The sequence below is a fragment of the Stomoxys calcitrans genome, chromosome 3, assembly GCF_963082655.1.
Source record: "Stomoxys calcitrans chromosome 3, idStoCalc2.1, whole genome shotgun sequence".
NCBI classification, from domain to species: Eukaryota; Metazoa; Arthropoda; class Insecta; order Diptera; family Muscidae; genus Stomoxys; species Stomoxys calcitrans.
The window spans coordinates 60,298,640-60,314,491 of record NC_081554.1 but is presented as its reverse complement, the minus strand read 5'-3'; the positions used below and the strand labels follow the sequence as shown (position 1 = coordinate 60,314,491).

Genomic DNA, 15,852 nt, shown 5'->3' with positions numbered 1-15,852 from the left:
TATGGCTTCTATTTTTCTCTGAGTGATTTCAAATAACTTCAATTTAGCTTCAATTGTAAATTGAAGATTGCTTGCCACAACCTAATCCATGTGTCAATATTGCTTCTACTTTTCTCTGAGTGATTTCATGACTTCAAATGACGGGCTTTTTTCCAGCTTAAGATGTCTTAGGTTAATTTTGTGTCATTGCTCCGCAATTGTAAACAGAAGACCTAAAATTAGGAGTGAACACCTATTTCCGTGCATGGATTGCTTCCAGGCTCTTGCACTGATGGAAAATTTACGTTGCAAAACCGTGCACCAATGATGTCATCAAGAACAGGCGTTGTTGAAATTATTGCCAACATGCGGCGATAAGCTTGTGATCACGCGTTGTTGATTTCATGCACCAACCGTTATAAATGTCATCTCTACAAAATTTGTATGTGTACCAACCTTATGTGGTAAGGGATTTATAAACACACAAAGTATGTATGGAACACATGTACGATTGTCGGCAGCACAAAAAAAAATACTTTGTGCAATCTAAAAAACAAAACTGTGCACTAGATGTTGTCGGAATGTGAACCGTTGTAGACGGTTTAGAACGTTGTGCTCACACAAAGAATTTGTAGTTAGTTTATGAATATTTGTGAGTGATCCGATAAAAACTGTGTGTTGATTGACATCCACGAACCAGTGGCCACAATTTGACAATGTCGTGTTTAATATTTGATGGGTATAGCACTATTGTCATTCTGGATTATTGAAGTGATTACTAGTCTCATGCACTTCAACCTAACTCTACCCTTACCTACTTTGGTCTGTTATCGTTATTTAGTCATTTTCTGATAATACTTGTATTAAAACAATACTTGTAATTAAACCATTATAGCATGACATGGTATGATATTAAACATTTTATTTCATGTCATGCCATGTATTGAGATTGACATTGATATAACATGTCATGACATGTGCTTTTATTTTACTACATGACTTGCATGAATTACCATTTTACATTTGCAACCTATTTTAAATCTTTAAACTATCTCTGTTTTGTTGCCAGTAAAACCAACATTTTTCATTTCCGTTATACGAAGTTTTCAACCTTTTCTGGAATCAAATGCCACCACAAACATTTTCAGCCTATACGTTCTGCAAACAAGCTTTTAATGTATATACATGTATTCTGGCCACGAACACAAGACTCCAGCTAAGCTTATAATCTTAGTGGACCACATACTGATTAACCATGTGGTCACCCACACTCACAAACTCTCAGTAATTAAGAAATCCTGGAACACGATTTTCATTTCAACCATGTTATGGTTAATGAAGTAATAAAATGTAGGCAAGGTGCAGTAACAATTATGTTTGCAACCAACCTGGTGGAGAAAAATTTTGTCTTCACCTAGAAAGTGGTTAACATTATTTTTCATCACCTTATCATTTTAATAAATAACTTGCGAAAAATTATCCCAAGTATCTTTAGGCGACTATAGACCTCCTTTGCTCAGGCTATCATGAGAACAAGGAGCTCCTTTAACGATGACAGCATTAAATGACAATGACAGCTGGCATTTGTATACAGACAAAGGGAATCAAAAAGAATGCCACAAGATACTTTTCAAAGAAACAGCGCATGTGATGTCAAAAGTTGTTAGCAAAGCCAAAGCCACAATGTTGGTTTGTGTGATGTTACAGTTAGTTGACAGCAATCATCTTTTTTTTATTAACAATGCAGCATATTCCAAAAAGAAAAACAAGAGGGGGTGTTTCTTTGAAAATGAGATTGTAAAATTAATTGTAGAGAATTTTTCTGAAAATAATGTATTTTTAGTCAATTTTTTATAGAAATTTTCGAAAATTTTTTTAGTAAATATGATAAGAAAGAGACTTAAAATTTGATAAAAATGTGTAGAAAAAAATTATAAAATTTTATAAAAAAAAGTGATGATTTTTAGTTTTGTTTTAAAAATTTGGAATTTTATTTTAAAAAATTTTAATTTGATTTTAAAAATTTTTAATATTGTTTAAAAAAAATTTATTTTAGAGGGCTCAGCAAGCCGATTACTGGCCTAAGTGTATTTACTTCAGAGTGTCCCAAAAAATATTTTTTTTGGAACGCTTTCCTTCCTTTTTGTTCCTTTTGATTCCAATAAGCAAACTACGAAATATTACGGCGATCGGTTAACGATGACCCATGCCGGCACGACGTCCAAAGTTGGATCATGTGCTTTCTAAGGAATCTAGTTGAGTATTTTAGGTCCTACCATGCCATTGGTAAACTAAGTGTAGATTTATTTGGAATTTATTACAAAACCGCAAACTGTACCCTGAACCATTACTGTGACTGTGATCAAATGTTTAGTTCGACTCAGAAATTCTCTCACATTCCCCTAAGCCATGTCCGTCTGTCGCATATGCTTTCTGTGCTAACAGTCTGTCTGTCGTTGTTTTTATAACCAAGTTGGTGATCGCATTTGTTGTCCACTCATCACAAAAATGTGCAAATATCACATTTTTAACTCTAAGACAAACACTATAAATTTTGGTAAAAATCGGTTATAAATAGCTTTCATATATATGATTCACCCGATTTACAATTATAAGGGTGAATTTACTGATTTCCACGAAATTTTGTATGTAATGTTGTATAACTCTTCTGGAAGCCTTCGCTTACTTCCATCAAAATCCGTTGAAATTTTGATATTTTTCTATAATGGCTCGCCACTCATTTAAAGAAAAATCATTGAAAATGTATGAATTTGTTTGCGCAAACGAGAGATGAGGTTTACCCATACATAAAAGAAAAAAGAAAATTGGGTCAATGTAAAGCTTTAATCGTTATTATATGCCGCCAATATAATCAACAGCCTTTGGCAAAATTATTCGTTAGTGGTAATTATACCACCACATTGTTGATTGTTCGGATGATTGGCTTATGTTCCGTTTTATTTATTGAGGAGTTCGATGTCACGATATCAAAACATTAAGTAATTATTTGTATTTATATGAGACATACAAATAAACCAACATTTGATGATGGTATGTCATTGACATAGATTATTAATTAATCAATCGAAAATGGCAGTTGCAAATTTTATAGGCAATAAATCAGATGTTTTGATCTGATAATAATATAACAAATATCATTGAAATTTTATTTTGTCTTTAGGTAAAATTTCATAGAAATTTTGTCTTTAGGTAAAATTTCATAGAAATTTTGTCTTTAGGTTAAATTTCATAGAAATTTTGTCTTTAGGTAAAATTTCTTGGAAATGTTGTCTTAAGGGAAAATTTCCTAAAAATTTTGTCTGTAGGTAAAATTTCATAGAAATTTTGTCTATAGATAAAATTTCAAAGAAATTGTGTCTTTATGTAAAATATCATAGAAATTTTGTCTTTAGGTAAAATTTCATAGAAATTTTGTCTTTGGGTAAAATTTCATAGAAATTTTGTCTTTGGGTAAAATTTCTTGGAAATGTTGTCTTAAGGGAAAATTTCCTAAAAATTTTGTCTATAGGTAAAATTTTATAGAAATTTTGTCTATAGGTAAAATTTCAAAGAAATTGTGTCTTTATGTAAAATATCATAGAAATTTTGTCTTTAGGTAAAATATCATAGAAATCTTGTCTTTAGGGAAAATTTCATAGAAATTTTGTCTTTAAGTAAAATTTCATAGAAATTTTGTCTTTAAGTAAAATTTCATAGAAATTATGTCTTTAGGTAAAATTTCATAGAAATTTGTCTTTAGGTAAAATTTCATAGAAATTTTGTCTTTAGGTAAAATTTCATAGAAATTTTGTTTTTAGGTAAAAGTTCATATAAATCATGTCTTTAGGTAAAATTTCATAGAAATTTTGTCTTTAGGTAAAAGTTTATAGAAATTTTGCCCTTATTCCTGGCCTGAAGGCCACCGTAGCGCAGAGTCCGCCTGTGGCGCTAAACGCATGGGTTCGAATCCTGGCGAGACAATCAGAAAAATGTTCATCGGTTGTTTTCCCCACCTAATGCTGGCAACATTTGTGAGGTACTATGCCACGTAAAACTTCTCTCCAAAGAGGTGTCGCACTGCGACATTCCGTTCGGACTCGGCTTATCATTGAGCTTAAAACCTAAAATCGGACTGCACTCATTGATATGTGAGAAGTTAGCCCCTGTTCCTTAGTGGAATGTTCATGGGCAAAATTTGCATTTGCAGGTAAAATTTCATAGAAATTTTGTCTTTAGGTAAAATTGAATAGAAATTTTGTCTTTAGAGAAAATTTCATAGAAATTTTGGACCAGGAAAATTAATTAGAAGTGTCAGATGCGGGAGCCACTGCTGCTGAGACTTAATGCGAAGGGAGAATGGATGGAGGATAGAAGCAGGTAATACCATCGCAGTATAACCGAGGCGACGATAGAAAAACGTGGATTGGACGAGGTTCATGGAATACGTGAGACAATACTTCAGGTCGAGTGTGAGGTACTGCTGCCTGTGGCACAGACTTGTATTGACGGAATTCTGCACAGATGGATCTAAGCTAGAAGGCAGAGTAGGCCTTGGCCAGTTAGAGCACATTGACTGGGATCTGTTTTCGACTGTCTGACCATAATACGGCCATGCATGCGGAGATCGAGACGATCACGGAATTCGAGAAATGTGGTATTAACGATGGAACATCTTTGCGGACAGTAAACTGGCCGTCTGGGCAATACCGACCAGGACGGTGAAGTCACGAATTGTCTTAGAGATTAATAGTACGAATGGAACGATCCGCATTGCATCGGGCCATAGCGGAGTAAGGCGAAATGAAAGAGCAGACGTTTTGATAGTGAAGGCCTGTCGTCAATAAACTTGATTAACCCGCAGCCTTTTGGGTGGATGCAGTCCGAGTTGACATGTAATACTGTGGAACAGCGAAATGGTCGGTAGGACGAAGAACATCCTACGGGGATATCCGGATCGTGAGAAGACGAAGCTATTATTGAAAGGAAGTAAGAAAGAGGACAGTATAGCTTTCGGTATCATGAAGGGATACATAGGACTGCGAGCTCACTTCTGCAAAACAGGTGCGGCAAATGACAGCATGTGACATTGCCCGGCTTTCGCGCTAGCAGACACAGGCACTTAGGTGGGGACACAATACCAGACATGAACTAACTTGTTTCTGACAGACTGAAGGTTGCAAATGATGACTTCTGTAGATGCATTGAGAACGTCGAAGAGGAAGAGACTATAGAACATCTGCTGTGTTTGAGTCCCTCACTGCCATGCAGAAACAGTTGCTCTTCTGGTTCTTCTTCTGGCAGTTCCGATTAAGAGAATGTGAACATTTGCAAGTTGTTGGACTTTTTAAAGCGATCTGAATGGTTCAACGGTAGGAACTAGAAAGCATCTTCTTTCTCCTTTTCCTGTGGTATCACTGTTGACTAAATTGTCTAAGTCTCACTTAAGCCAATCGTTTATGATTTTGCGTTCATTTTTACTTCAACTGCGTTATCAGTATCTCTGCAAGCACTTTTAGATTAGGGCTTAATCGTTTTGGTGCTGTTATTAATGGATCACAGTATCGTTTTAACCATGAAACCATTGAATTTTCAACGTTGTAGCCACCTTTGAGCGTTAATAGTGTTATGTATCATCTTATCAATATACTCTTTGAATATCAATATACTTATCAATATACTCTTTGAATATGTCAATACAAATGCACTTTGTTTTGACATATTTAATATGTACAATCCTATTTGAAATCAGGGCTGCTGAGTCATTCCAATATATGTAGAAAATATTGGAATGACTCAGCGGAGAAACATCATCATTGTCTGGTCAAGTCAGATTATCAACACTTTTCTGTTGTCTCAAGCAATATGTGGACTTTTTAATCTTTTGTAGGTACCACCTGATTTTGCTATCACCTTAATTCTGCATTGTCAGTGTCTCTGCAACACGTTTGGAAGCATTAGTCTTATGTTTTGTTGTTTTTGATGAATCGGAGCCACTATTTTACATTTCAATCTTGTGACGATTTGGATTCATTTGAGCTATCACATTGTTCTGCATTATCAGTGTCTCTGCGACCACGCTTGAAACATATACAATATTCAAAGATATCTTAACATGAGTTTCACTGAAATCGGTTTCGTAGATTTTATTAAAAACATATACAATATTCAAAGATATCTTAACATGAGTTTCACTGAAATCGGTTTCGTAGATTTTATTAAAAAGTTACCGATGTTTGCATGTTATTCTATCTTTAAGAAAACATGGGCTTAATTAGATTTTTTTTTTTTTGATTTTTATTTATTTAATTTTAGGAAAAACAAGTATTCCAAGAAAAATATTTTAATATCATATATCATGTACTGAAAGTTGTTAGACATTGTCTTAGATTATATAGAAATAATGATTATACCTGTAAAGCACATTGTTGCACGTAGTATATAGTACCCCATCATATTTCAAATTATATTTCATTAGATTTCTTCAACAGAGTTGTATTTGATTAATCATGCATTCATAATACAGAAATCACCCTACACTGCTTACATTTGACACAAAGTTGTTTATGTTGTTTAGCATTGTAGCAGTTGTATGAGAAAATCCAAATTTTCCATTCATTCTCATTCAAGGCAAAAGTGTACAAAACTAAATTCAAAGAATATTGGCTTCTTATGATTAGTTATATTATCTATTTTTTCTTTGTTTTCCTAATGTTTTGAGTGCCATTTGAGTTCTTTACTACCAGACTTCTTGTTTGGATCCTTTGTATAAAATGAAACATTTTCTTCCCAGTTATCCCTAGATGAAAATTGCAAATGTTTAATGTTTAAAAAAAGAAATTCCACAAACGAAGATTTCCCAATTTTAAATGGTGCCACGAACTGAGGTTGAGGTGTCATAACTACGTTTTCTCATGTTGTGTTTTGGAAATGCTTATACTCTCAGTATTAAGCGAAACTGATCGCTATGTTGGCCCTATTTGTTCAACTCCGAATACCACCATATTGACTTAATGAAAGGTACTTCTTTTGTTTGGTGCCTCTGCCAAAAATTGTTGCCTAACCATGGCAGCTCCCTCAGCCAAGGGCTTAGAGTCGCTGCAACAACCGCATCATTCACAGCAACACTCCCATCATAATCAGCAACATGAAACGACACAAAATCTACAACAACAACAGCAACACCTCCACCACCACCACCTACAACATCATCAACACCAGCTTTTTCATCACCCTGCTGCCACAGCCTCTTGTTCAAGCGCTAATTTGCCTGCTGCAGCAGCACCACCACCACCAGTAACAGCAGCACCTTCGCGAGCACCACCTTCGCATGCTCATCATTTGCACCAGCATTCGGAGCATCCAGATCAGTGCTGTAATTGTTATTTGCCAGTTTTGCAACCCGATGTGTTGCTTAATAACGATCGTGGCCTCTTTAAGGTTTATTGTTTTATCAAAGATTTCATAGGGTAAGTAGGATTTGTTGGGTTCCTTACCAAAATGGACATTTTTTTTCATCCGATCCTTTTGAAATTCCAACAAATTATTCAAAATTTTTAAACCTTTTCCTTCATGGCTTTGTTATTGTATATACTATATACCAACGTTTTGCTTGTCTCGTTTGTTTTTTCTAGTTTGTTTTTTTTTTCATTAGAACTAGTTTTTACTTGGATTTTTTTCCTTATCTTCAAAATTGATAACCCTAACGAGATAGTCATCATATTTAGTATTTTTGGTAGTAAGCCATTAAATCACAATAATGTTTTTCCTTTGGAATAGTTCACTTGGCCCCGTTTTTCCTCGTTATATAACATCGTCGTTGTTGCCTTATCGCTGTACTGATACCATTGCTGCCTCAAACTATCTGGTCACCTGTAACTTTGCCAGCCATTATCACCTGTAGTTTTGTGATTGGAAAACAAATAAAAAAATTAGTTTTTCGATGCATTTCCCAAATAGCTGAAAGTTTTTGTTGTTTCCCATGAAAGAGATAATCGATAGGAAAATCGTGAACATATAAGACATGTGTTTTTGTGTCATTCACTATTCTCAGTATCTTTGGCAAACTTTCGAGCTAAATTTTTTAACAATGCCTTTTACTATCTTCTCATTGCAATTGTCAATATTTTAGTTAAAACTTGGATTTGCATCATCTGTGTCTCAAAGACCCAGCTTGTAGTATTCTCAGTATCTTTGGCAAATCTCTACCTCTAACTATCTTCTCATTGCTAATGCAAAAAATGCAAATTTTGCCTAAAAACATTTCACTAAGGAACAGGGGCAAACTTCTCACATATCAATGAGTGCAGTCCGATTCAAGTTTAAGCTCAATGATAAGGGACCTCCTTTTTATAGCCGAGTCCGAACGGGGTGCCGCAGTGTGATAGCTCTTTGGAGAGAAGTTTTACATGGCATAATACCTCACAAATATTGCCAGCATTACGGGGGGAAAACCACCGCTGAAAACCGTTTGTGATGGTCTCGCCAGGATTCGAACTCAGGCGTTCAGCGTCATAAGCGGATATGCCTCATTGCAACTGTCAATATTTACCAGCACTTCCATATAGGCCTCATAAAAGTTAAAACTGGGACTTGCATCATCTGTGTCTCTACGACCACGCTTGTAGTCAGCTTAACAACGCTCTTTAACTATGTAATGGCAGACTACGACTTAGACCTAACCTTACTATGTAATGCAATTGTTCTTTACAAATGTAAATTTGCCAATAAAGATTCCCTTACGGAACAAGGGCCGCCTGTGTTGCACATTGCAATAATTAAAGCCATCGTTGTGGAGTTTTTCAATAATCTGGTTATTCCAACTCATTGTGACAACAACTCGAGTCTGCATTATCAGTGTATCTGCCAACACATTTGAGATCGAGAAAGATTATCTCTAGAAAGATTATCCCCAGCTGCTTGTCTCCGACGATGGCGACGAAGAGGATACCGCAGAAACAATCCCTGATGATGGTATGAAATGTTTACCTGCCAGTCAGAACAAGTAACAGTTACCCGACTGAAAAACAACAAGGCAGCAGGAGCCGTTGGGTTGCCCTCTGAACTATTTAAGCCCGTAGGCGACACGCTATTAAGGCTTATGCATCAGCTCGATGTGTATAGAAGCTATGTGTACTTCTATCCAGTTCGAGCTGATGCAGAAGCCTTAACCGCGTTTCGCCTCCGGGCTTAAATAGTTCAGAGGGCAACCCATCGGCTCCTGCTGCTTTGTTGTTTTTTCAGTCGGGTCACTGTTACTTGGTCCTCATTCTGACTAACACGGAAACATTCCATACTATCATCAGGGATTGTTTCTGCGGTATCCTCTTCGTCGCCATCGTCGGACACTAGCAGCTGGGGATAATCTTTCTTTCCATTTCCAAGCACACTACCAGTTACCTGATTTTCTTTCTTTGTCTCTGCAGGTTTGATGTTTGATTCTTTGGTACAATTTCCGAACTTCACTCTGCCGATTTTGCCCTTTCAAGAACTTAACCTGCGTGCAGCAAAAAGACATCTGTGCCAAATTTCAGTTCAATTTGTAAATTTTATTTTACAATTGGTATTTGAAATATTTATTAAATTAATAAATATATATAAATTTTTAACTTTTTAATATTTATTGTAATTTTATATTTCATACCCACTATTCACCCCACTGTGCTACTTGTGTAACATTGTTGATCGCGGTGAATTTCTTTATTTAGAATTTACTTTACTTGCAATAATTCCACCACATACACACACACGTATGTAAGTTTTTAGCACATTTTGTTATTTTATTGATAGCTTGTGTATCGGCAAGCCATAAACATTGTAGCAAGCGATTTTGCACACGGCTGGCAAGTGCCTCCGTGGCGCAATTGGCTAGCGCGTTCGGCTGTTAACCGAAAGGTTGGTGGTTCGAGCCCACCCGGGGGCGCATAATATTTTTTCTTAATTGTTTTATTTTTTAAAAAATTTTAAAAATTAATTTTTTTTTTTAAATTTCATGTTTTTAAGAATTTTTGTCAAAAATTTCATATTTATAGGAATTTTTTAAAAATTTTTATTTTTATAGCAAATTTTTCAAATATTTCATATTTATAGAAAATTTTTAGAAAATTTAATTTTTATTGTAAAATTTTCAAAAATCCCTAAGTTGGCTAATGTTTGGTATCCCATAACGTGGCATACAAAATTTCACTTAAATCAATGCTCCCATCTCTGAGATATGGCTTTGTTGAAAATTGTGATTAGGGGAAGGGCCCACCCACCTCGCGGATATCTTAGAATGAACCTGTTTTCACCGGCGGTTTAATTCTAAAATCTATTAAAATTTCATGAGAATCGGTACAGGCGTTTTGGAGGCAATTTGGAATTTTAAAAAAGTTCTCAAAAATTCCTTATTAACGAGAAATTCTTCAAAATTTGTTATATGTTAGAAGTCTTCATATTTGTTTTTTCACTTTTTTATACCCTCCACCATAGGATGGTGGCATACTAATTTCGTCATTCTGTTTGTAACACCTCGAAATAGGCGTCTAAGACCCTATAAAGTGTATATTGGGTTGCCCAAAAAGTAATTGCGGTTTTTTCATATAGTCGGCGTTGACAAATTTTTTCACAGCTTGTGACTCTGTAATTGCATTCTTTCTTCTGTCAGTTATCAGCTGTTACTTTAAGCTTGCTTTAGAAAAAAAGTGTTAAAAAAGTATATTTGATTAAAGTTCATTTTAAGTTTTATTAAAAATGCATTTACGTTCTTTTAAAAAATCCGCATTTACTTTTTGGGCAACCCACTATATTCTTGATCGTCATGACATTTTAAGTCGATCTAGCCATGTCCGTTCGTCCGTTCGTCTGTCTGTCGAAAGCACGCTCACTTTCGAAGGAGTAAAGTTAGCCGCTTGAAATTTACAAATACTTTTTATAAGTGTAGGTCGGTTAGGATTGTAAATGGGCCAAATCGGTCCATGTTTTGATATAGCTGCCATATAAACCGATCATGGGTCTTGACTTTTTCAGCTGTTAGAGGGCGCGATTCTCGTCCGATTTGACTGAAATTTTGTGCGTGCTATTTTGGTATCACTTCCAACAAATGTGTTATGTATGGTTGAAATCGTTTCATAACCTGCTATAGCTGCCATATAAACCGATCTCGGGTCTTGACTTCTTCAACTTTAGAGGGCGCAATTTTTATCCGATTTGGCTGTAATTTTGCATGTGGTGTTTTGATATCACTTCCAACAACTGTGCTAAGTATGATTCAAATCGCTTCATAACCTGGTATAGCTGCCATATAAATCGTTTTTGGATCTTGAGTTCTTGAGCCGCTAGAGGGCGCAGTTCTCATCCGATTTGGCTGAAATTTTGCATGAGGTGTTTTGTTATGACTTCCAACAACTGTGTTAAGTATGGCGCAAATCGGTACATAACCTAATATAGCTGCCACATAAACCGATCTGGAATATTGACTTCTTGAGCCTCTAGAGGGCGTAATTCTAATCCGATCTGGAAAAATTTCGTACAATGGCTTCTCCCATTTGCTTTCAATATGGTTTGAATCGTTCTAGAGCTAGTTATTTTTTGTTATATATTTTGTTGTTGTTTTTTATTTGTTTTATAGACTTTATTCCTTTTTTGCTGCAAACTCCAAAAGTTTTTTTCTAAACGCCTTTCTTGATTAATGTGTTACCGTAAATTGTTATACCATTTTGTTATGATATCAACAAGATAATAACTCATAGTCACCTGATTATTCCACAAATGTTGTGTGGATATTCTTGACGGTTTTAATAACTTTTTAAAACCAGTATGACTTCTTAATAAGTTAATGTTGTTTTTGCCAAATCTGCGAAATTATTAATGTTTGTTTGTTTTGCTTACAAATGTTATGACATTGGAACAGGATATAAGTTTTATGGGTCAAATGATTAATTGATAAAAGTTTAGAAACATGTGATGATTGTTTTTTTCGGATTTTTTACTATCAGCAATAAAAAAACAAAAAATTTGCATTTAATGGTCGATTAGTATGATAAAATGCCAATAAAAAATAAAAATTTAAGATTTCTTGGACTTTTTTCATACATGAATACATTTGGAACATTTTCATATTTAGTCTGAAATTTCAAAATTGCTCCTTGTACCAATTTTTCCTATTTATTTTTTTTATTGTTTTTTTTTTCTTATTTTTTTTGTAATTGTATATTGTTGATGTTTTCGTGCCATTTTATTGTCATTGATTAATTGAAATTGATATTAGATTGCTATGACCGTTTGTTTTTTGTAATTAAACATTCCACTAATTAGTAAATTGCGTTCCAAAAATTTTGTTAGAAATCTTCTCAGCCATGTTAAAAACATCAACTATTTTTTTTTTATTTTAATTTTCCCTTCATGTATATACTTTTAATTTTTAAATTTTATTAATTGCTCAATTAACTTAAAATTATCATTAATTTAATGGATGTGTTGGATAATTTATGTGCCAATTTTACGGCTTTAGCCAAAGTTCAAAGCTAGTGAAAAATGGAAGAGGGGCATTTTTCATTTTTTTGCTTGTTTGTGAAACTTGTAAATTAAGTGAATATGGTCGTTTGAAATTCAAAATTTCAGAATCTAAAGTGAAGAAAGGCCTAATGGAGCTCTTTTGCTATTTATAGAAAGAAGTTGGCTTATTTAGGTAAAGAATCCGTTTTTTTTGTTTTTTGTAAAATACCGAAGACCCATTTTTCAGAATCTAAAGGAGATTAATTAGTTGATGCATAACTTAGATTAACTAAAAGACAGTTTGAATATGAAATGGAGCTATAGGCGTTTTTTCAGTTGTTAATTTTCATTTTTTACTTTAACAGACCTCAATTTCATCTACACTCAAGCAAATTTGTAATTCAAAAACAACGAAAATGTTTGCTAAAACAGCAGTTTTTATCTGCTGAAAAAGGGAAAGCAGACATAACGGCTGTTTCAGCAAACAAAAGGCTGATGTATTAGCAAAGATTTCGGTCAGCTAAATCAGCAAACAAAATCTGCCGTTTTAAGTACAAAAATCTGCTGAAAAAAATGTTATGCTATATATATTTGTTTTGATTACTTTAGGCATTTTTTAGAAATTTTGTTGGAAGAGATGATTCTAATTTGTGGAATATAACTGTAAAGAAGATACCTGAACAACAGATTCCTCGTACTGCTATGTGTACGAAAAAAGATTATGGGAAGTATATATTCAGTGATGATTATAAACATCAACTGAGACATACATTTACATTTAGGTTAGGTTGAAAAGAGGGTGCAGATATTAATTCGTTTAGTTTATTGATGGCAGTCCTCTGGCCTTCACCGCCAAATCGTCTGCCCTTTCATTTCCCCTTACTCCGTTATGGCCCGGCACCCAAACGATGCGGATTTTGTTATCTTCAGAGAAGGCGTTAATCTCCTTCTTACACTGCAAGACTGTTCGTGACCTTACCGTCCTGGTTGTTATTGCCCTTATGGCAATTTTACTGTCGGTAAAGATATTACTCGACGTCCTCGCGTTAGCATCACACCACTTCACGCATTCCGTGATCGCCCAGATCTACGCCTGCTAAAACAGTTCCCTGGGTTCTCAATGTAAATCCCGAGGCCCACTCTGTCCTCTAGCTTTGATCCATCCGTCTAACATGATCTTCCAGATGACAATAGTAGGGTTCCGTCAATCCAAGATTGTGCCGATGGCAGCAGTGCCTCGCATTCGACTTCAAGGTTCATTTCAGGTATCCTATCGGAAACCTCTTCCCTTCCTTTCAGGTTTCCTATCGTCGGCTCGATTATACAGCGATGGTATGAGCTGCTCCCATCCTCAATCCATTCTCCCATCGCTTTGAGTCTTAAAGCCGCAGTGGCTGCTTCACACTTAATCTGTATGTCAATGGGTAGGATATCTAGAATAGTCTCCAGATAGATTACCATAAGGGCGCATACAAAAAGAGTCCAATTTTGCCAAAAATTTTGCATATTATTTTTTTTACTATAGTGCATGCGGAAAACTAAAACGTTTGGGAATTTTTTTACGACGAACAAAATACTTTTATCACGAAGTTTTGTATGCAACTTGTAAAGGGTTTACAATAAACAAAGTTAGTTACGTTCAAAAATACTACGTTTGTGATTAACGTTTGATGTTACATCAAACGTTTAATGTTACATCAAACGTTAGTCACAAACTTAGTATTTTTGAACGTAACTAACTTTGTTTATTGTAAACCCTTTAGCAGCTTCGTCTATGGTAATAGGGCCTTTTTTTGGTTGTAAAACCTCTCTTTAATTGCAAACGAATATTCGTGTACTGGACCAATAATTGTTATCTTGTGTCTCTCCTACTAGAGAGAAAGAGTGAGTATTTGAGCGTGCAGACCAGTGGTTGGTAAAAATATTCACTCTATTGCACATTACTTTGTACGTACAGAAGAAAATAATCCCAATCAGACCCAAAGGCTAGCAAAAAATTGCTATTGTGTGCTTGTCACTGGTATAGACATATTCACACACACACACAAATGTTTTCCTTTTTTTGTTTTGACTGAGAAAAGAGCAGTCCTCAGACGAGTGCGAATGGTAAACTCGAAAAGAGATAATTCTAAAGTTGCGGTACAAATATGCTTGTCCAATGACAAAAGTTATTATAACAACATGCGAATGGCTGCCAGGCACAAGCAAACACAACAAGTAGGTACTTAAATGTGCGAAAACAACAAAAACCATTTTTGGGTATATTTGTAACATAACTTTTACAGTAGATCATAATACAAAACCATAATGGAGTTGTGCCAAAATGGAAGGTTTTAAATTTAATTGTGCGTTAAAACATCGAAAAAAAATCAGTATGTACTTTGAAAGAGTTTTAATTACCAACTGATCTGCTTATAATTATATACCATATGCTATATATCAAGAATGAAAGGAATTGTCATGATAAAAAACATTACATGTGTCACAAATTTATCGCAAAAAAACATGTACGTTTTTGTAACGTTTTTAAGAAAAGAAGTTCACTTGGCGACAATTTCTTTATACATCAAACAAATAATTTTTGCGTGTTTATAAAAGAAATTCCTTTATTTTTTAATAACACCTTAATTTTCTTGTTTATGAATTATACAAAAAAACTTTTGAAAAACTTCTTATATATATAAAGAAAAAAATCGCAAAAATGATTTTATAATTGTCACATGTGCAGCATGACTTTTCACACCCGTGAAATTATCTAAAATTCGGATAGTAAATTTGCATGGCTATGGTGTATTTTTACAACATTTTGTTTCATCTATCCATGCACAAAAACATGTCACATCAAAAGCGGCAAATATAAGTGATAATGGTTCTTTTGGGAAAATTATTGTTTTCTTAATTAGTGAATTTCAAAATTTCACTTTCTCTGGTGACCATTCTAGACAAATGCATTGTGTTTTTGTGTAAAAGGGAAATTTATTTGTTACGTGTACATGTGGGAGGGGTTTTTAATGGATTAATGTTGAGTGCACACGTTTTTTTTATATGTATGGGGTATTCCGAGCTTCAAAGTTTTCGTAAGGTATAGAATTGTTTGGAAATTTTTCAAAAATTTTGTATATATACGAAATTTCTCAAATATTTTTTATTGGTGGAAATTTTTCAAAAATTTCGTATTTATAGAAAATTGTTCAAACATTTTTATACATAGGAAATTGTCTGTTTGCGCTTTAAAAAAATTTTTGAAATATTAATAGAACAGTTTCAAGTTTTTGGAAATTTTTTCAAAAATTTCATAAATATAAAATTTTTAAAAATTTCTTGTCGATTCCTGCTCCAATGCCAAATATCTTTCATTTGAGCCTTATATTGCCATGGTAGATAAATATGTCCGATTTGGCA

The 15,852-nt window shown here is 34.4% G+C and overlaps 1 protein-coding gene and 1 non-coding gene across 6 annotated transcripts in view; both read left to right on the top strand.

Annotated features, from left to right (window-relative positions):
• LOC106084761 (protein bunched, class 2/F/G isoform) overlaps window positions 1-15,852 on the top strand; it is a 608,039-nt gene that overhangs the window by 290,144 nt on the left and 302,043 nt on the right. The window lies entirely within an intron of this gene.
• On the top strand, window positions 9,825-9,898 carry Trnan-guu (transfer RNA asparagine (anticodon GUU)). The gene has a single exon. It is a non-coding gene; the product is annotated as a tRNA-Asn (tRNA).